The sequence below is a fragment of the Ambystoma mexicanum genome, chromosome 8 (genome assembly GCF_040938575.1).
Source record: "Ambystoma mexicanum isolate Mex_15411 chromosome 8, UKY_AmexF1_1, whole genome shotgun sequence".
NCBI lineage: Eukaryota > Metazoa > Chordata > Amphibia > Caudata > Ambystomatidae > Ambystoma > Ambystoma mexicanum.
This window is the reverse complement of record NC_090929.1, coordinates 1,078,995,654-1,079,009,353: the sequence shown is the minus strand read 5'-3', so window position 1 is coordinate 1,079,009,353 and position 13,700 is coordinate 1,078,995,654.

The window sequence follows — 13,700 nt, the reverse complement described above, 5'->3', positions numbered from 1 at the left end:
CTGTGTGCCTGATTGGCTGACTGACTGCATGAATGCCCTTCTGTGTGATTGGCTGCTGTGTGTGTGCCAGCAGTGTGGATGAGAGACAGAATAGTATATCTGGGGACCTCTCACCACTGGAAATTGTTCAGAAGCATTCAGAAGCTGAGTCTCCACTCAAGAGTAACTGGATTTGCTGATCCTCGACGTCCAGCTGGAAGAAGAAGACTTGCTGTGGCATTTGCTTCGACGGAACTGAAGGTTGTCGAAATCGTCGAGGACTGACCCGAGAGAGGACCTGGCTAGGCGCCCTCTTCCCGTGCTCCGAGGGACCATCGAGCACCGCTGAATCTTCGCCGAAGCGCCCTGGAAGTCAGACCCTCGAAAGGCTGCCGACCCGAGACGGGACCGCCGAGGAGATCGAAGTGAAGCACCCGGACATCGACGCTGTCGAAGTCCATTGCCGTCGACCAGGGTTCGCAGGTCTGTGTAACCGCTGGAGGCCCGTCGAAGTTGTGTTGCCCAGCCGTGGGAACCACTTGACGCCGTGCCGCCGACGACCGGAGCCGTCCGCTCCTTGCCTAAGAACATTCAATCGAAGGACTCTCTCGACCGCATCGTCGACCGCGTATCCGGCCGGAGAAAGTCGAGGACGACCAACGCGCCGAGGAGAAACCTGCCGGTGGGTTTCCCGCCACCCGACGACCCCAAAGACTCGGACGACTCGACGCCCTTGCTGGGCTCCCGTCTCTACAATCTTTGCGGTCCAGAACTATTGTCATCGAGGTGCCCCGCACACCTCCGCCTTGCAGGACGCCGACGCCCCGACGCCGACGAGCACCGCTCGGACGGAGCTGCCGCCTCTTCGACAACGTTCGGCCTCGTTCGTCGACGGACGTTCGACGCCCCGTGCCTCCCGCCTGAAAAGGAAGGCATTCAAGAAGGGCCGTCGATTCCCCGTCGCCGAACAGCGAGTCCCTCGACGCTTGTCGACGCCTTTTCGAGGAACTCGACTCCACCAGGTACATTGGGGGGGTAAAAACATTATAGGAGAGAAATAGACTATTGAACAATATCTGGACTGGGCTGGTGTTATATCTCTTTATTTTGCAGGTTGCCCAGGTGGGGGGATCTCCACACAGAACTGTGTCCAGTAGCAAGGGCCAGTATTCTGCCTATTGTTTCAACCCTCTGTTATCTCTCCTCTCTCTATTGCTGGTTTCCTTCTTATTGATCTGTGTGCCATTTCTACAGTATTGTGAATGCACTTTAATGAGGTCTAATATTAGTGGTACCACTTTAGAATTGTAGATATTTACCATTGCTGATTTTCCTGAGCACAAAGTGCGTTATTGTGATAAGTGTACATAACCCTTGAATATTAATTATATAAAGACTGTGTTTTCAGTAATACAGTGTGTGGACATTCCTTTGTGGGGGCTTGGGGATACACTGTACTTAAGAACCAGCCTGCATCACCTCCTGAGAAGCTAGGCCTTGATTGCTCGCCCATCGCTACCGTATTAGAGAATCTTGGCTGGGGTCCTCTGTGCCTCCCCTCTACCATATAGAGAGCAGAAGTACAGACCCCCCCACCGGTCTTCTTTACAAAGCTGGTGGCAGCGGTGGGATGCTTATGGTTTTAAGACTCAGTGTATAACCGTGCCACTTACAAAATATCCGCACTTTATTAGATTAAGGTTTGGGTGTGTACCAAATAACTGCATTACAAGCAATGGAGTCCATTGCAAATGGTAAATTGACTCGGATGAGCTTAGAGGCTCTCCAGAGTGCTTGTGAAGCCAGGGAGTTGGACTTTGTGGATAAGTCTAGGGCTGAGCTGATAGCTGCCCTGGTGGACTACCAGACTGATGGTGAAACCCTTGATGAAGGGGGGGATGCAACCAGTGAGGACTCTGCCCCTGGGGTTGTCGCTGAATCTGTTTCTGGGAATGCCACCATTCCTGCTGCCTCTGTTCCAAACCCCAGCAATTCCATGGAACTTGAGTTATTAAGGATGAAATTGGCCTTTGAATATCGCAAGTTGGAAATCGAAGCTGAGCTTAAGAAAGAGGAGCTGGCACAGCAAGTGGAACTCAAGAATAGGGATCTTGCGCTCAAAGACAAGGACACTGAATGTCAGAGAATCCAGCTAGAGAGAGCTAGAGTGGAGACTTCAGCTAGACCAATTGAGAGTGGCAGGTCCCCAGCCACCAAGTTTATGAAAGATTTGGTTGGTGTGTTTGTGGAGGGTTCAGATATCCTCCAATGGATTGAAGCGTTTGAAATGGCTTGTGCAATTCATGATGTAGATAAAAGAGATTGGGCTAAGTGTTTGTTAAGCAGAGTGCCTCAAACTGGATATGACTGTATTCTGAAGCTGAGTGTGGAAGAAAGGGGTCAGTATGAGTGTATGAAGTCTGCTTTGATTGCCAAGTTTGGCAAGACACCTGCCCAATACCTTAAAAGGTTCAGGGATTTTAAGAAAAGAGAGAATGTGTCTTGGGTTGACTGGGTGAGTACTGCGCACATGAACATGATGGGGTGGATTGACGGTTACAAGGTGAAAACTTTTGTTGAGTTGTCCCACCTCTTGTTTTTTGAGCATTTTTCTGAAGCCTGTTCACCAGAGCTGCGTCAGTATGTGGCTGACCAGAACATTTTGGACCCCTTTAAGCTGGCTAGGTTGGCTGACAAGTGGGTCTCCCACCGGGTGTCCCCTAAGGACTCCAGTGGGAAGGACAAGGACAAAGAAAAGGGGGCCTCTCAGAAAGCTGAGGAGTCCCAAAAGCAGTCACAGTCGGGTAAACCAAAACCTTCCTCTCCTAAGACCCAAAAATCTAGTGGGGATAAGTCCTCTGTGGGTGGGAATAAGAGTAGTGGTCCACCTGCTGCAAAGCAGGCTCCCAGTGGTTCCAGTACCGTACCCCGCACTCCTGGCACTTGTTGGGATTGTGGGGCTCTGGATCACAAAAGGGGTGACCCCAAGTGTAAAGGTAAGGCACTTGGAGTACAGGCTGTCAGCCTGACCTACCCTTACCCCGTGGCTGAGGTGGAGGCCACTGTCCTCCCCTCCTCTACAGGAATCACATTTGGTGCTCCGGTAGAGATTTCCTTAGTGTCCCTTGGGGCCTGGGACCAGTACGCAGAAGTACTGGCGACTATCCCGCAGAACACCCGTAGGTTTTTGAGAAGTGTCCTCTTGAATGGCCAGCCTTCTACTGGTTTGAGAGACACTGGGGCAAGCATGACAGTGGTGGACAGGACCCTGCTCAAGCCAGAGGACTATGAAGGTGCTCCTCTGCAAACCACCAGGTTAGCTGGTGGGCCTCCCAAATTATCGCCTGTAGCCCTAGTCACGCTCATGATTGGAGACAAGACAGCAAAGCTTCCTGTCCTGGTTCAGGACAATGTCCCTGCTAACATTCTGTTAGGAAATGATCTAGTAGAGTTGGGGTTGATCTCGGATGGTCTTCCCATGACTGCTGCTGCAGTCACTAGGTCACAGGTGACACCGGGTCTGGCTGTGAGTCAGGTATCCGAGCCAAAGGCGAGGCCTAAGGCAAGAAGAAGGAAGACCAAGAAGGCCACCTCTGTGGAGGGAACACCTTCTCTTCCTGCTGTTCCGACAGCACCCAATGGGATCCATGCTCCGGACGGGCTGGGTCCAGCGGAAAACCCAAACTCAACTCCTGTGGGAGAAGAGACAGAAGACTCTCCTGTGGGAGAGGTTCTCAACCCGGAGGATCATCCCGACCTTCAATGCTTGTTAGCTGAAGGGGGACCCTCCCGGGCAGACTTCTGTAAGGGACAGAGAGAGTGCCACTCTCTCGAGGGCCTGAGGAAACAGGCCCTGTCCCAGGCACAAGGTGAAGTGCCTAGGACATTCAAGATTTATTGGGAGGGTGAGCTCCTTGTTAGTGAGCCCACTAAGCCCGAACCTGGTGCCCACAAGAGGTTGGTGGTACCCCAGGTTTACAGGCCCTTCCTACTGCAGTTGGCGCATGAGGTGCCCTTGGCTGGTCATCTTGGGACCAAGAAGACTAAGCAGAGGCTCTCTGCCCATTTCTACTGGCCACGGATGGGAGTAGAGGTGGAGTCCCACTGCAGGACCTGCCCAACTTGTCAGTTGTCTGGCAAGACTGGAGGCAGGGTCATTGCCCCACTGCAGCCATTACCAGTGGTTGGCACACCATTTGAGAGGGTGGGCATCGACATCGTCGGTCCCCTTGACCCTCCCACTTCAGGTGGACATCGGTTCATCCTGGTCTTGGTAGATCATGCCACCAGGTACCCTGAGGCAATACCCCTTCGGACTGTTACTGCCAAGGTGGTTGCCAGGGCTCTCCTGGGCATTTTCACCCGTGTTGGATTCCCCAAGGAGGTTGTCTCTGACCGAGGATCCAACTTCATGTCTAGTTACATGAAAACCATGTGGAAAGAGTGCGGGGTAACCTACAAGTTCTCCACCTCTTACCACCCCCAGACCAATGGTCTGGTTGAGAGATTTAACAAAACTCTCAAGGGCATGCTAGGTGCTTTGGAAGAGCCCCTAAGGAGGAAATGGGATCTCCTCCTGCCATGCCTGCTGTTTGCTTACAGAGAGGTACCTCAAGAGGGTGTTGGTTTCAGCCCCTTTGAGTTACTCTTTGGACATCCCGTGAGGGGGCCCCTCGCCTTGATCCGAGAAGGCTTGGAAGCCACCCCTCCAGGTCCCGCCAAGCAAGTGGGGGACTATGTGTTAGGCCTCAGGCGGAGGATGACACAAATGATGGGTCAGGCAACAGCAAATCTCAAGGCCAGCCAGGAATTGAATAAGTACTGGCATGACCTGAAAGCTTCGCAAGTGGATTGGACTCCGGGACAGGAAATCCTTGTGATGGAGCCTACCAAGCCTAGAGCTTTGGCAGACAAGTGGACTGGACCCTTCAGGATCATCTCCAAGATGGGCGAAGTCAATTATCTGGTGGACATGGGAGCCTCTGGGGTAGCCCCCCAGGTATTCCATGTCAACAGGCTCAAGCCTTTCCACAGGCGAGCAGAGGTCTCATGTCTCTTGCTAGCTTCAGGGCAAGAAGAGGATGAGAGTGAGCCCCTTCCTGATTTGCTGCATAGCAACCCTCAGGATGGCTCAGTGGAGGGAGTACAACTCTCTCCCGATTTGACAACAGAGCAGCAGAGGGCCTGCCGGGCTTTGCTCCAGCCGTATGCCCCTCTGTTTTCACTGACACCGGGCCTTACACCGTGGTGTAAGCACGAAATTGACACTGGTGACAGTGTGCCTGTCAAAAGCAGGAGCTATCGTATGTCAGATACCGTCAAAAACCACATCCAGGCTGAGGTCGCCAAGATGTTGGATCTGGGTGTTATTGAACCCTCCACCAGTCCCTGGTCCAGTCCAGTGGTCCTTGTCCCCAAGGCAAGTTCCCCGGCGGGTACCAAGGATTGGAGGTTCTGTGTGGACTACCGAGGAGTCAATGCCGTCACCAAAACTGACGCGCACCCATTGCCCAGGGCTGATGAGCTCGTGGACACTATAGGTGCTGCCAAATTTGTGAGCACCTTTGACCTTACCTCAGGCTATTGGCAAATAGCTCTGACGGACCATGCCAAGGAAAAGACGGCATTCTCCACACCTGAGGGACTCTACCAGTTTAGGGTCATGCCCTTTGGGTTGAAGAATGCCCCTGCCACCTTCCAGAGATTGGTCAACCATGCGCTCAGTGGGCTGGAAGCCTTTTGTGTGGCTTACTTAGACGACATTGCCGTCTACAGTTCCACCTGGGAAGAGCATTTGACACATCTGGATAAGGTGTTGCAGGCCTTGAAAAGGGCTAACCTCACTATCAAGGCCACCAAGTGCCAGATAGCTCAGGGGAAAGTTACCTATCTTGGTCATGAGGTAGGAGGGGGTCAAATCCAACCTCTCTCCAGTAAAGTACAGGACGTACAGAACTGGGAGACTCCCACTACTCAAACCCAGGTGAGAGCCTTTTTGGGCCTCACTGGGTACTATCGCAATTTCATGGCAGACTATGGAACCATAGCTGCACCCCTGACAGCTCTAACTTCACCCAAACAGCCTAGGAAGGTTAATTGGACTGAAGACTGTCAGAGGGCCTTTGATGGCTTGAAAGAAAGTCTGTGTAGGGCACCTGTGTTGAGTGCGCCTGACTACAGCCGACCCTTTATCGTCCAGACGGATGCCTGCGACACCGGAATTGGAGCTGTCTTGTCCCAGTTAGATGACAAAGGGAGAGAACATCCTATCATATTCATCAGTAGACAACTCAAGGGTAGAGAACTTAGGTGGGCTACTGTTGAAAAGGAATGTTTTAGTATAGTTTGGAGCCTTAGGCGTTTTAGGCCCTACCTTACGGGGTCCACCTTCAAGGTCCAAACAGATCATAAGCCCCTGAAGTGGCTTATGCAGATGAAGGGTGAGAATCCGAAATTGCTCAGGTGGTCGATTAGCCTACAAGGGCTAGACTTCACCATAGAGCACAGACCAGGGAAGAGTCACGATAATGCAGATGGCCTTTCCAGAAGGTATGTTGACCGTCTGGATGAGGGTGTCTATCCCGTGGGAGATTAGGCACCCTCCACCTCAGTCTGGGGGGGGCGACTGTGATGCCGGAAATGCATCTGAGGGACAGGGCCTCTGAATCCTTGTCCTTTCTCTGTTTTTACCGTGTGTTCTGTCATGTTTTCTGCCCAGGAATCCATTTGGGACTCCTGGCAGTGCAGCTCTCTCTTTTGGTTTGGTGAACAGACCCCTGGGATACCCTTATGGCACCCATGGGTGGGGGGTACAACCCTGTGCCCCTAGTGTATGTTTTTGGGCACCTGTGGGTGGCCCACAGAGCAGGGTATGGGCTGGTGGCAGCTCCATGCTGAATTGGACAGGTGCTCTGGGTGTCCTCCATTTTGGGATACCCAGGCCCTGCCATTGGGATCAGTTGATTCCTGATAGAAACAAGATGGCCCCTGTGGCCTCTTGCTTTCTATTGCCTGTTGTCTTGTTTTCCCAAAGTCCTGGGATGCCCTGACTCTGTCCCTTCCCCCTGACTGGCTGTTGGGTGGAAGTTCCATATATGGTGTTGTTGTGAAGGCCCAGCTAGACTGACTGGAGCCTTCCCTTTGACTGTATGTTGTGGGTACCTCCTGTGGGTGGGACCTGGGTGAATGGAGTGTGTGACCAATATACACTCCTTGTTGTGGTTGTCTGGTTTCTGGCATGAGAGACAAAGACTGAGACAGCCCTGCCCGAAACTGGCCTGAATGCAGTGTGTAGTGTTGAATGGCTGGGTACTTGTCCCAATCCACATCCCTTGTTGTGAGTGTCTGAAAGGGAGGAGTGTGGCCTGAATGCACTGTGTGCCTGATTGGCTGACTGACTGCATGAATGCCCTTCTGTGTGATTGGCTGCTGTGTGTGTGCCAGCAGTGTGGATGAGAGACAGAATAGTATATCTGGGGACCTCTCACCACTGGAAATTGTTCAGAAGCATTCAGAAGCTGAGTCTCCACTCAAGAGTAACTGGATTTGCTGATCCTCGACGTCCAGCTGGAAGAAGAAGACTTGCTGTGGCATTTGCTTCGACGGAACTGAAGGTTGTCGAAATCGTCGAGGACTGACCCGAGAGAGGACCTGGCTAGGCGCCCTCTTCCCGTGCTCCGAGGGACCATCGAGCACCGCTGAATCTTCGCCGAAGCGCCCTGGAAGTCAGACCCTCGAAAGGCTGCCGACCCGAGACGGGACCGCCGAGGAGATCGAAGTGAAGCACCCGGACATCGACGCTGTCGAAGTCCATTGCCGTCGACCAGGGTTCGCAGGTCTGTGTAACCGCTGGAGGCCCGTCGAAGTTGTGTTGCCCAGCCGTGGGAACCACTTGACGCCGTGCCGCCGACGACCGGAGCCGTCCGCTCCTTGCCTAAGAACATTCAATCGAAGGACTCTCTCGACCGCATCGTCGACCGCGTATCCGGCCGGAGAAAGTCGAGGACGACCAACGCGCCGAGGAGAAACCTGCCGGTGGGTTTCCCGCCACCCGACGACCCCAAAGACTCGGACGACTCGACGCCCTTGCTGGGCTCCCGTCTCTACAATCTTTGCGGTCCAGAACTATTGTCATCGAGGTGCCCCGCACACCTCCGCCTTGCAGGACGCCGACGCCCCGACGCCGACGAGCACCGCTCGGACGGAGCTGCCGCCTCTTCGACAACGTTCGGCCTCGTTCGTCGACGGACGTTCGACGCCCCGTGCCTCCCGCCTGAAAAGGAAGGCATTCAAGAAGGGCCGTCGATTCCCCGTCGCCGAACAGCGAGTCCCTCGACGCTTGTCGACGCCTTTTCGAGGAACTCGACTCCACCAGGTACATTGGGGGGGTAAAAACATTATAGGAGAGAAATAGACTATTGAACAATATCTGGACTGGGCTGGTGTTATATCTCTTTATTTTGCAGGTTGCCCAGGTGGGGGGATCTCCACACAGAACTGTGTCCAGTAGCAAGGGCCAGTATTCTGCCTATTGTTTCAACCCTCTGTTATCTCTCCTCTCTCTATTGCTGGTTTCCTTCTTATTGATCTGTGTGCCATTTCTACAGTATTGTGAATGCACTTTAATGAGGTCTAATATTAGTGGTACCACTTTAGAATTGTAGATATTTACCATTGCTGATTTTCCTGAGCACAAAGTGCGTTATTGTGATAAGTGTACATAACCCTTGAATATTAATTATATAAAGACTGTGTTTTCAGTAATACAGTGTGTGGACATTCCTTTGTGGGGGCTTGGGGATACACTGTACTTAAGAACCAGCCTGCATCACCTCCTGAGAAGCTAGGCCTTGATTGCTCGCCCATCGCTACCGTATTAGAGAATCTTGGCTGGGGTCCTCTGTGCCTCCCCTCTACCATATAGAGAGCAGAAGTACAGACCCCCCCACCGGTCTTCTTTACATGCACCTACCTGGTCGCCAAGGGGAAAGCCGAAAACACAAGTAACCCCAAGTCTGTTTTCACACCGAAAATGTCACACTCACATCATACAGATATGGGCCTCGGGTGTCCAAGCCACCAAGGAAAACAGGGAACCCCATGCATTTCCGAAAGGAGGACACCCGTGGGAATCCGCAGAGGTATGATATGGCCAAATCGCCCCAGAATTTATTACCCAGACACCCCCGCAAAGTCCGAAATGTGGGAAAAAATACGCATTTTCCGCACATTTCGCTCGACTCCCATCGAAACACGCCCCCAACAACACATGGCCTACTGTCCCGCGTTCCCTCAGGTGTCCCGATGAAAACGGTACCTCACATGTGTGGGTGCACCTACCTGGCCGCCAAGGGGAAAGCCTAAAACACAAGTAACCCCAAGTCTGTTTTCACACCAGAAATGTCACACTCTCACATCATACAGATATGGGCCTCGGGTGTCCAAGCCACCAAGCAAAACAGGGAACCCCATGCATTTCCGAAAAGAGGACACCCGTGGGAATCCACAGAGGTATGATATGCCCAAATCGCCCCAGAATTTATTACCCAGACACCCCTGCAAAGTCCGAAATGTGGGAAAAAATAAGCATTTTCCGCACATTTCGCTCGGTTCACCCATCGAAACACGCCCCCAACAACACATGGCCTACCGTCCCGCATTCCCACAGGTGTCCTGATGAAAACGGTACCTCACATGTGTGGGTGCACCTACCTGGTCGCCAAGGGGAAAGCCGAAAACACAAGTCTGTTTTCACACCGGAAATGTCACACTCTCACATCATACAGATATGGGCCTCGGGTGTCCAAGCCACCAAGGAAAACAGGGAACCCCATGCATTTCCGAAAAGAGGACACCCGTGGGAATCCGCAGAGGTATGATTTGCGCACATCGCCCCAGAATCTTTTACCCAGACAGCCCCGCAAAGTCTGAAATGTCGGGAAAAAAACTATTTTTCTGCACATTTCGCTCGACGCACCCATCAAAACACGCCCCCAACAACACATGGCCTACCGTCACGCGTTTCCACAGGTGTCCCGACAAAAACGGTACCTCACATGTGTGGGTGCACCTACCTGGCCGCCAAGGGGAAAGCCTAAAACACAAGTAACCCCAAGTCTGTTTTCACACCGGAAATGTCACACTCTCACATCATACAGATATGGGCCTCGGGTGTCCAAGCCACAAGGGAAACAGGGAACCCCATGCATTTCCGAAAAGAGGACACCCGTGGGAATCCGCAGAGGTATGATATGCCCAAATCGCCCCAGAATTTATTACCCAGACACCCCCGCAAAGTCCGAAATGTGGGAAAAAATACGCATTTTCCACACATTTCGCTCGGCTCACCCATCGAAACACGCCCCCAACAACACATGGCCTACCGTCTCGCATTCCCACAGGTGTCCTGATGAAAACGGTACCTCACATGTGTGGGTGCACCTACCTGGTCGCCAAGGGGAAAGCCGAAAACACAAGTAACCCCAAGTCTGTTTTCACACCGGAAATGTCACACTCTCACATCATACAGATATGGGCCTCGGGTGTCCAAGCCACCAAGGAAAACAGGGAACCCCATGCATTTCCGAAAAGAGGACACCCGTGGGAATCCGCAGAGGTATGATATGCCCAAATCGCCCCAGAATGTATTACCCAGACACCCCCGCAAAGTCCGAAATGTGGGAAAAAATAAGCATTTTCCGCACATTTCGCTCGACTCACCCATCGAAACACGCCCCCAACAACACATGGCCTACCGTCTCGCATTCCCACAGGTATCCTGATGAAAACGGTACCTCACATGTGTGGGTGCACCTACCTGGTCGCCAAGGGGAAAGCCGAAAACACAAGTAACTCCAAGTCTGTTTTCAGAGCGGAATCTCAGACATTCTGGCGACTGGCACAACATACAGATATGGGCCTCGGGTGTCCAAGCCACCAAGGAAAACAGGGAACCCCATGCATTTCCGAAAAGAGGACACCCGTGGGAATCCGCAGAGGTATGATTTGCGCACATCGCCCCAGAATTTTTTACCCAGACAGCCCCGCAAAGTCCGAAATGTCGGGAAAAAAACACTTTTTCTGCACATTTCGCTCGACGCACCCATCAAAACACGCCCCCAACAACACATGGCCTACCGTCACGCGTTCCCACAGGTGTCCCGACGAAAACGGTACCTCACATGTGTGGGTGCACCTACCTGGCCGCCAAGGGGAAAGCCTAAAACACAAGTAACCCCAAGTCTGTTTTCACACCGGAAATGTCACACTCTCACATCATACAGATATGGGCCTCGGGTGTCCAAGCCACCAAGGAAAACAGGGAACCCCATGCATTTCCGAAAAGAGGACACCAGTGGGAATCCGCAGAGGTATGATATGCCCAAATCGCCCCAGAATGTATTACCCAGACACCCCCGAAAAGTCCGAAATGTGGGAAAAAATATGCATTTTCCGCACATTTCGCTCGGCTCACCCATCGAAACACGCCCCCAACAACACATGGCCTACCGTCTCGCATTCCCACAGGTATCCTGATGAAAACGGTACCTCACATGTGTGGGTGCACCTACCTGGTCGCCAAGGGGAAAGCCGAAAACACAAGTAACCCCAAGTCTGTTTTCACACCGGAAATGTCACACTCTCACATCATACAGATATGGGCCTCGGGTGTCCAAGCCACCAAGGAAAACAGGGAACCCCATGCATTTCCGAAAGGAGGACACCCGTGGGAATCCGCAGAGGTATGATATGCCCAAATCGCCCCAGAATTTATTACCCAGACACCCCCGCAAAGTCCGAAATGTGGGAAAAAATACGCATTTTCCGCACATTTCGCTCGACTCCCATCGAAACACGCCCCCAACAACACATGGCCTACTGTCCCGCGTTCCCTCAGGTGTCCCGATGAAAACGGTACCTCACATGTGTGGGTGCACCTACCTGGCCGCCAAGGGGAAAGCCTAAAACACAAGTAACCCCAAGTCTGTTTTCACACCGGAAATGTCACACTCTCACATCATACAGATATGGGCCTCGGGTGTCCAAGCCACCAAGGAAAACAGGGAACCCCATGCATTTCCGAATAGAGGACACCCGTGGGAATCCGCAGAGGTATGATATGGCCAAATCGCCCCAGAATTTATTACCCAGACACCCCCGCAAAGTCCGAAATGTGGGAAAAAATACGCATTTTCTGCACATTTCGCTCGGTTCACCCATCGAAACACGCCCCCAACAACACATGGCCTACCGTCCCGCATTCCCACTGGTGTCCTGATGAAAACGGTACCTCACATGTGTGGGTGCACCTACCTGGTCGCCAAGGGGAAAGCCGAAAACACAAGTCTGTTTTCACACCGGAAATGTCACACTCTCACATCATACAGATATGGGCCTCGGGTGTCCAAGCCACCAAGGAAAACAGGGAACCCCATGCATTTCCGAAAAGAGGACACCCGTGGGAATCCGCAGAGGTATGATATGCCCAAATCGCCCCAGAATTTATTACCCAGACACCCCTGCAAAATACGAAATGTGGGAAAAAATACACATTTTCCGCACATTTTGCTCCGCTTACCCATCGAAACACGCCCCCAACAACACATGGCCTACCATCCCGCGTTCCCACAGGTGTCCCGATGATAACGGTACCTCACATGTGTGGGTGCACCTACCTGGCCGCCTAGGGGAAAGCCGAAAACACAAGTAACCCCAAGTCTGTTTTCAGAGCGGAATCTCAGACATTCTGGCAACTGGCACAACATACAGATATGGGCCTCGGGTGTCCAAGCCACCAAGGAAAACAGGGAACCCCATGCATTTCCGAAAAGAGGACACCCGTGGGAATCCGCAGAGGTATGATTTGCGCACATCGCCCCAGAATCTTTTACCCAGACAGCCCCGCAAAGTCTGAAATGTCGGGAAAAAAACTATTTTTCTGCACATTTCGCTCGACGCACCCATCAAAACACGCACCCAACAACACATGGCCTACCGTCACGCGTTTCCACAGGTGTCCCGACAAAAACGGTACCTCACATGTGTGGGTGCACCTACCTGGTCGCCAAGGGGAAAGCCGAAAACACAAGTAACCCCAAGTCTGTTTTCACACCGGAAATGTCACACTCTCACATCATACAGATATGGGCCTCGGGTGTCCAAGCCACCAAGGACAGCAGGGAACCCCATGCATTTCCGAAAAGAGGACACCAGTGGGAATCCGCAGAGGTATGATATGCCCAAATCGCCCCAGAATTTATTACCCAGACACCCCCGCAAAATCCGAAATGTGGGAAAAAATACGCATTTTCCGCACATTTCGCTCGGCTCACCCATCGAAACACGCCCCCAACAACACATGGCCTACCGTCTCGCATTCCCACAGGTATCCTGATGAAAACGGTACCTCACATGTGTGGGTGCACCTACCTGGTCGCCAAGGGGAAAGCCGAAAACACAAGTAACCCCAAGTCTGTTTTCACACCGGAAATGTCACACTCTCACATCATACAGATATGGGCCTCGGGTGTCCAAGCCACCAAGGAAAACAGGGAACCCCATGCATTTCCGAAAAGAGGACACCCGTGGGAATCCGCAGAGGTATGATATGGCCAAATCGCCCCAGAATTTATTACCCAGACACCCCCGCAAAGTCCGAAATGTGGGAAAAAATACGCATTTTCTGCACATTTCGCTCGGTTCACCCATCGAAACACGCCCCC